This window comes from Cyprinus carpio, chromosome A5 (genome assembly GCF_018340385.1).
Source record: "Cyprinus carpio isolate SPL01 chromosome A5, ASM1834038v1, whole genome shotgun sequence".
NCBI lineage: Eukaryota > Metazoa > Chordata > Actinopteri > Cypriniformes > Cyprinidae > Cyprinus > Cyprinus carpio.
In genome coordinates this window covers 29,462,802-29,469,352 of record NC_056576.1, presented here as the reverse complement: position 1 = coordinate 29,469,352, position 6,551 = coordinate 29,462,802, and the positions used below count along the sequence as shown (strand labels likewise).

Below are 6,551 nucleotides of genomic sequence, written 5' to 3'. Positions count from 1 at the left end.
AACCTGTAAGACCTTTGTTTATCTTCGGAACACAAATTAAGATATAAGTATCACGACGCATTCACATGCTTTGATCTGCACGTAAACAACACGTTCATGGTGCAGTTATTTTTGTTTTCTTTGCACACAAAAATTATTCTCGTAACGTTGTAAAATTACGGTTGAAGCACTGATGTCACATGGAATATTTTAACAATGTCCTTTCTACGTTTCTGGGCTTTGATCATGGTAGGACCCTTGCTATCTATGGAGGGTCAGAGAGCTCTCGGATTTCATCAAAAATATCTTAATTTGTGTTCTGAAGATGGACAAAGGTCTTTGTCCATTGATGCTCTACAAAGAAACTGAGGCTGGACAATGAAGCTGAAACACTGTCCAATATAGTGTTGGAGGTTTTCCATCAATACTGTCATGTGAAAAAGAAAGGACACCCTATTGAATTCCATGGCTCTCTGTATCAGGACATAATAAACAATCATCTGGTCCTTGGCAGGTCTTAAAATTTGGAAAATAAAATCACAGATAAAAGACAACACATGACATATTTCACTGTGTCATTTTTTATTGAGCAAAAATAAAGCCAATACGGAAAAGCTATGTGTGACAAACTATGGACACTGTATGATTCAGTTGCTTATAGATCCACTTTTAGCAGCAAAACAGCAACAGTTACTTCTCTATGATTATTGCTGATGTTTTTCCTTTTTGACATTACTGTGTTAGCACACATCTGAAGGCTCCAGACCAGCAAACTGCCAATCCAATAGGGTGTACTTTCTTTTTCACATGAACGTATATGCACAGCCTAGTGGCCAGTCTTAACTGATTTCACATACCACCATGAAGGATGAACCACATCCATCAGGAGTAAGTTGGCCAGTTAGGCAGTTGTGGCCTAATAGTCAGAGAAATGGACTTGTAACTCGAAGGTCATGGGTTTGAGCCTCAGTACCGGCAGGAAGTATCGATGGGGAGAGTGAATTAATAGACCTCTCTTCCACCTTCAATCCCCATGACCTGAGAAAGGTATCTAATCCCTGATTGCTCCCCTTGCACTGCAATAAAAAATGGCAAAAATCTGCTCTGGGTGTGTGATCAATACTCACTGCTGTGTGTGTGCACTTGGATGGGTGAAATGTAGAGCACAAATTCCAAGTATGGGTTGCAATACTGCACATCACTTTAACTTTTGAGATAAGAGGTAACTATCTGAAAGGGATGGGTACTAACCTGGACTTTATCCAATAAACTTGATCAACTTTTGGACTCTCCTGTTTCCACCAAAACAGTTAGTCTGGAACTCCACAGAGTAAATATTCATGGTTGGGTTGCAACAGACAAACTTATGATCACGTGTGCCAATGTCAAACTTCAGTTTCAATGGTGCATGCACTGCAAATCTTAGACTGAGGACAATGTGAAGTTGAAAGTTATTCTCTGTGTTTCAGTGTCATTGCCCAACCCGGGGGAAGTCGTGGCCTAGTGGTTAGAGAGTTTGACTCCTAACCCTAAGGTTGTGGGTTCGAGTCTCAGGTCGGCAATACCACGACTGAGGTGCCCTTGAGCAAGGCACCGAACCCCCAACTGCTCCAAGGGTGCCGCAGCATAAATGGCTGCCCACTGCTCTGGGTGTGTGTTCACGGTGTGTGTGTTCACTGCTGTGTGTGTGCACTTTGGATGGGTTGAATGCAGAGCACAAATTCTGAGTATGGGTCACCATACTTGGCTGTGTCACGTCACTTTCACTTTTTTGTCACTTTCAATATCTCTATTGTGGGTATGGCCTATAATGACTAAATGGCCTCTATCTTGTAAACGCAGTGTCCAAACTTGTCATCATGATAATGTTTTTTTTTTTGGTCCTGTAGCTCAGTGCTCACTTTATCTGGTGGAAATGGACCATCATCTAATATAGACCCTAAGACAAAATCAGGACAAACGTGGCCAACTATTTTCAAATTGTCCAATTTCCCAGCTCTGTTGAAACAAAAACTGGAAAACAGCAGTGCTGAATTGCACCAGCCAACATCCTGTTCTAAATGGAGGTTGCAGGTTTTGCAGGTGTTGTTTGACTATGTGTGCACCATAACTTGGTAAGTCCTGAAAAGTTTCTGGATTCATGAAAGATGGTTAAATTGAGATATATTAAATGTACACTTAGGCATATGTCATTAATATTTGTAAAAAAGGTAGATATGCCAATTTTGTTTAAATGAAGGGTTGCAAAAATGAGAACATTCTTGATTAAATTCAACAAACCTGTAATATTCAAGTAATTATTACTGTATGTCCCCTCTTTTTGTTAATTGCTCATGTAGACTCGCTGGAACATTATATCTTCAAAGAGATATAATAAGATATTTGAGATAAATTTCCATTTTGAATAAGCATCAATGTTAATATTACTCATACCTGCTACTGAATATGTCCACTATGACACTACAATTACTTAATAACAGCATAATCTTGCCTAATATGTCCTACACAGCAGCAAAATAAAAAAGTTTGTACTGCACTTGTTGAGATGTATCCAAACCTTAAAGACCAAACAGGCATTGGATATGTAAGAATTTTTAACGATACAAAAATTAGAATTTGAACTTCAGTCCATTCACTAATGGAAAAAAGATTTAATATAAGTGAAGGGTAACTGAGGCAAATAATCCTTAACATGGGTTGGAACAAAAGAATAGTGAGTAAATCATTGGTCTCAAACTCAATTCCTGGAGGGCCACAGCTCTGCACAGTTTACCTCCAACCCTAATCAAACACACCTGACCCAGCTAATCAAGGTCTTCAGGATTACTAGAAACTTCCAAGCAGGTGTGATTTGGAGCCGGCTGGAGCTAATCTCTGCAGAGCTGTGGCCCTCCAGGAATTGAGTTTGAGACCACTGGAGTAAATGATGCCAGAATATCAATTTGTGGTTAAATTCTCCCTTTAATATCGGTCCTGGCATGGAATGCTGAGACACAAATTCAAAAAGGCGCGCAAGCTTCTTGTAGACCTGAATATAATTAATGTGCCAGGACAACATATTAGAAAAGGCAAAAAAGAAGCCTGACTGAAAATGAAAATGATGCTTCAATTGTGGATGTAAGTTAAATACACTTGCTTTTAAAATTTTCTGTAGAGCACTGCATTTTGGTTTTGTCTGAGAATGCTGTTTTTTTTCAATCACTTTTGCATAATTATTACAACTACTGCTTTTCCTTTGCTCAGTTGACTACAGAGGATGAATTTAGTATAAGTCAGCACATAATCAAACTGAAGATAGAATGTGAGAAAAGAAACCTAACATCTCCACGCTACAGGATAAGATGAAGAAAACTGGGAGGGGGGGTTGTCTTCATAAAAGAGAGAACAGCTCAAGAAATACTGATTCAGTTCCCTGCTTTGAGCTTACCAGCAATCGTAAGAGACAATTTTTGTTTAAATAAAACATTAATATGCTTAGAAAATGATTTCAAGTGGCATCTAAATACCTAATGTAATTTAATTTCTGATGAGATCTTTGTCAAATCTTTTTTTTTTTTTTTCTGAAATGAGAACAAAATATAATATCGATGTGGACAGAAGAATTCTGACTGGATTTGGGACCACTGCAGAGAAAATACTGACTGAGGATTCTACTGGCCATGTACAACACCTCACTTTAATCACATGCTGAAGAGGCACATAAAGGTGACTACTCTTTTCTTTTTCTTTTTTTGACACACTCCCAGCATAATCTTTGTTGACCAGGAATAGCAAATTATTAACAACAAATTATTCAACTTAATTTGTATGCCGTCAATATGTCACAAAATGTAATATGACTTTTTTTTTTTCATTCTTAATTCAAATAAAAACGTTTCTATGGTTATTTATTCATTAAACTAATAATAAAATACATGAAATTTAGTGCATTCAACAAATAGTACAGTAACAATTTCTGTGTGCAGCAATACAATAAGGCTTGTATTCTATATCTAGTACATATATTAATATATATTTGCATAATTTTTATGTATATTGTTGAAATACATTGTGTTAATACTAATATGTACTGCAAGTCTTATGATAAGTTCTAACCAACTGCTATGAGAGAAATGGCATTTCTTCTATAATGCTCTGTTGCAGAAAAACATCAGAAACTCATAATTAACATTCAGTTATTTATATTTTATTAAATAATCATTTTCTCCAGATTTCTATAGACTAATGGTAATTGCAGGAATCCTTGTCTTGCCATACCTGTTACATGAAGATCCTGCTGGACTTTATGTGATAAATGAGGTAAGACCATGGTCTGTCTGAATAATCAATAAGCTCTCTGACAAATTGCTTGTTTTGCTCATTTAGGTTACTGTGGATAAAAGCATGTGCCAAAGGAATAAATGTAAATGCTCTCCTTTTTCAACCAACAGCCTACTCCAAATCTTACACCAACAATGGTTATTATGGGAGACCCATTTGGTGAAAGCAGAATTGCCATTTTTCTTGATGGAGAGGAGGTATTCTATAATGATCCTGATGATGTATCCATGGCTGTAGGCCTTACAGTGAGTGCCTACTTTTTCAACAAAGTACAGAAAACCCATTAAAAGTACACTAACTTTCTTGCAGTATCAGTTGGGCATTCAGGAGGAGAGCATCAAGCTACCTCTGTCCTGAGACTTATCAGTTTCTTAATGTCATAGGTGAATTTTCCCTTTCTGTGACCCCCATTTAGTACCGGATTTGCACATTTTTACCACTGATTGCATTGGTAAGGTAAATGAAATATTTAAAGTTTATAAGATATTTGCAGTCACATTTATTTGTTTATAGTTTTTAAGATGTAAAAGAGATGTGTTTTTAGAGATATGTTTTAAGATTTTAACGAGATGTTTTTAAAATGTATTTGTCACGTACACAGGCTAGGAGACAGAGGTAGAAGTCAAACAAGTGTTTATTGAGGGAACTGAGACGTGAGCCAGCTGAAGACGAGAGGTAAGTGCTGCGTGAAGTAACTGGGTTCTGAAGGCTTGGCTTGCAATTGCGGTGAATTAGAAAGCAGGTGATTCTGATCTTGAGAACATCGGTGCTGATGATTGTGGTGACTGTGACTCTCTGATATTACCTCCTCCCCCAGGGGTGGCTACTTTCGCCCACACCAAACGTGAATAGAGAGTCTGGCGAGAAGTGTTAGGTCAACGTAAAAACGCGTTTACGCGCGTCTGGAGGTCTCGCGGCGCGAATTCGCGTCTGACGCCCGAGTTGAAAAATTGACTTTGGCGTCAATTCGCGCCGCGTTAACCAATCAGGAGCCTGCTTGCTGCTGTGGCGGCAGGCCCGCCCGGAGTCACTCATTCAACATGGAGGAACGACTATGGAAGGCCCAGAGGGTCAAAAACACGCGAATTTTAACGCGTAAACAACACGTTAAATACGCGTATTTCACGCGTAAACAACACGTATTTAACGCGTTAAAACACGTTAAATCCGCTTATTTCACGCGTAAGCGCGTTAAATACGTGTATTTAACGTGTTAAATACGTGAAGTACACGTGAAGTACGTGTTAAATACGCGTGAAGTACGCGTTAAAAATCAGTTTGAACGGGTCAGTGTCATTGGCTGCTGAGGACTTGGGTCAAACTACTTCTGTGAGCTTAGGGGGTGTACGATTCATAGAATTTAACATGAACCATTTAACATGCTATAGATCAGCTTATCCAGCCTAATTATTTTGCCCTTTTTTGTCTTTTTTGTATAGCCTATAGAAATAATATATTTAAATTGCAGTTTTATGAAAAATTTGATATTATATTAGAAATAAAATTGCCTTGTTTTTCCCACGTACGGTTTTTTTTTTTTTTTTTTTTTTTTTTTTTTTTTTTTGTAAATAAACTTATTAGTGGACATTATAGTTTTAACAGTGATCAAACTTAAGTTAGCATCAAACTTTTACATTTATGTGGGTAAATCAGTTACAGTGAAGGGAAGCAATCAATGCGGGTTTAGGACAGGCCATTGTAATCAATATATGTCTTTGGAAAACAACGTGAGCTTTTCTTGTGCTTACATTTACAGCTATCACCAGCAGGCAGCGTTTATTATGCATTATTTAAGACTTTCAGGTCAGGTATAAGAACTTGATTTGGCTTTCCTGACAGCAGAAGTATTCTAACCACTTCCCCCATTTAAGATCCTCCTATTTACTTTTCTTTCTTTTTTCTTTTCTTTTTTTTCCTTTTGTATGTATATTTTTTTTTTCCTTTTCTTGTGTAGTCCAAAGAAAATATCTAGATTGCAGTTTTATGAAAAAATACTTTTATCAAGATTCAAGATAAGATTGCCCCTTTTTTGCACATTAGTAAACAAATCTGCGTGATCATAGCAACCCAGGATTATCAGAGATTTATTAATTAGTACTTTATTTTGAATTAAGAAATTATTATATTATTTATTATACAAAATATTTTATTATTAAAATATTATATTTACCATAGGCCTTGGCTACTGGACTGTATTACATGCCATTGTCAGCATTGATTCAAATTAAGTTTATCATGAATAAATGTTACAT

The 6,551-nt window shown here is 37.0% G+C and overlaps 1 long non-coding RNA gene across 2 annotated transcripts; it reads left to right on the top strand.

Moving 5' to 3' along the window:
• The first annotated feature begins 2,793 nt into the window (after positions 1-2,793).
• LOC122141905 lies at positions 2,794-5,347 on the top strand. Of its 2 annotated transcripts, none has more exons than XR_006158180.1 (7): positions 2,794-3,096; positions 3,223-3,414; positions 3,550-3,684; positions 4,190-4,278; positions 4,410-4,544; positions 4,715-4,755; positions 4,901-5,347. It is a non-coding gene; the product is annotated as an uncharacterized LOC122141905 (long non-coding RNA). The 2 variants fall into 2 exon arrangements; XR_006158181.1 differs by having other exon boundaries at positions 4,683-4,755.
• Positions 5,348-6,551: the final 1,204 nt, after the last annotated feature.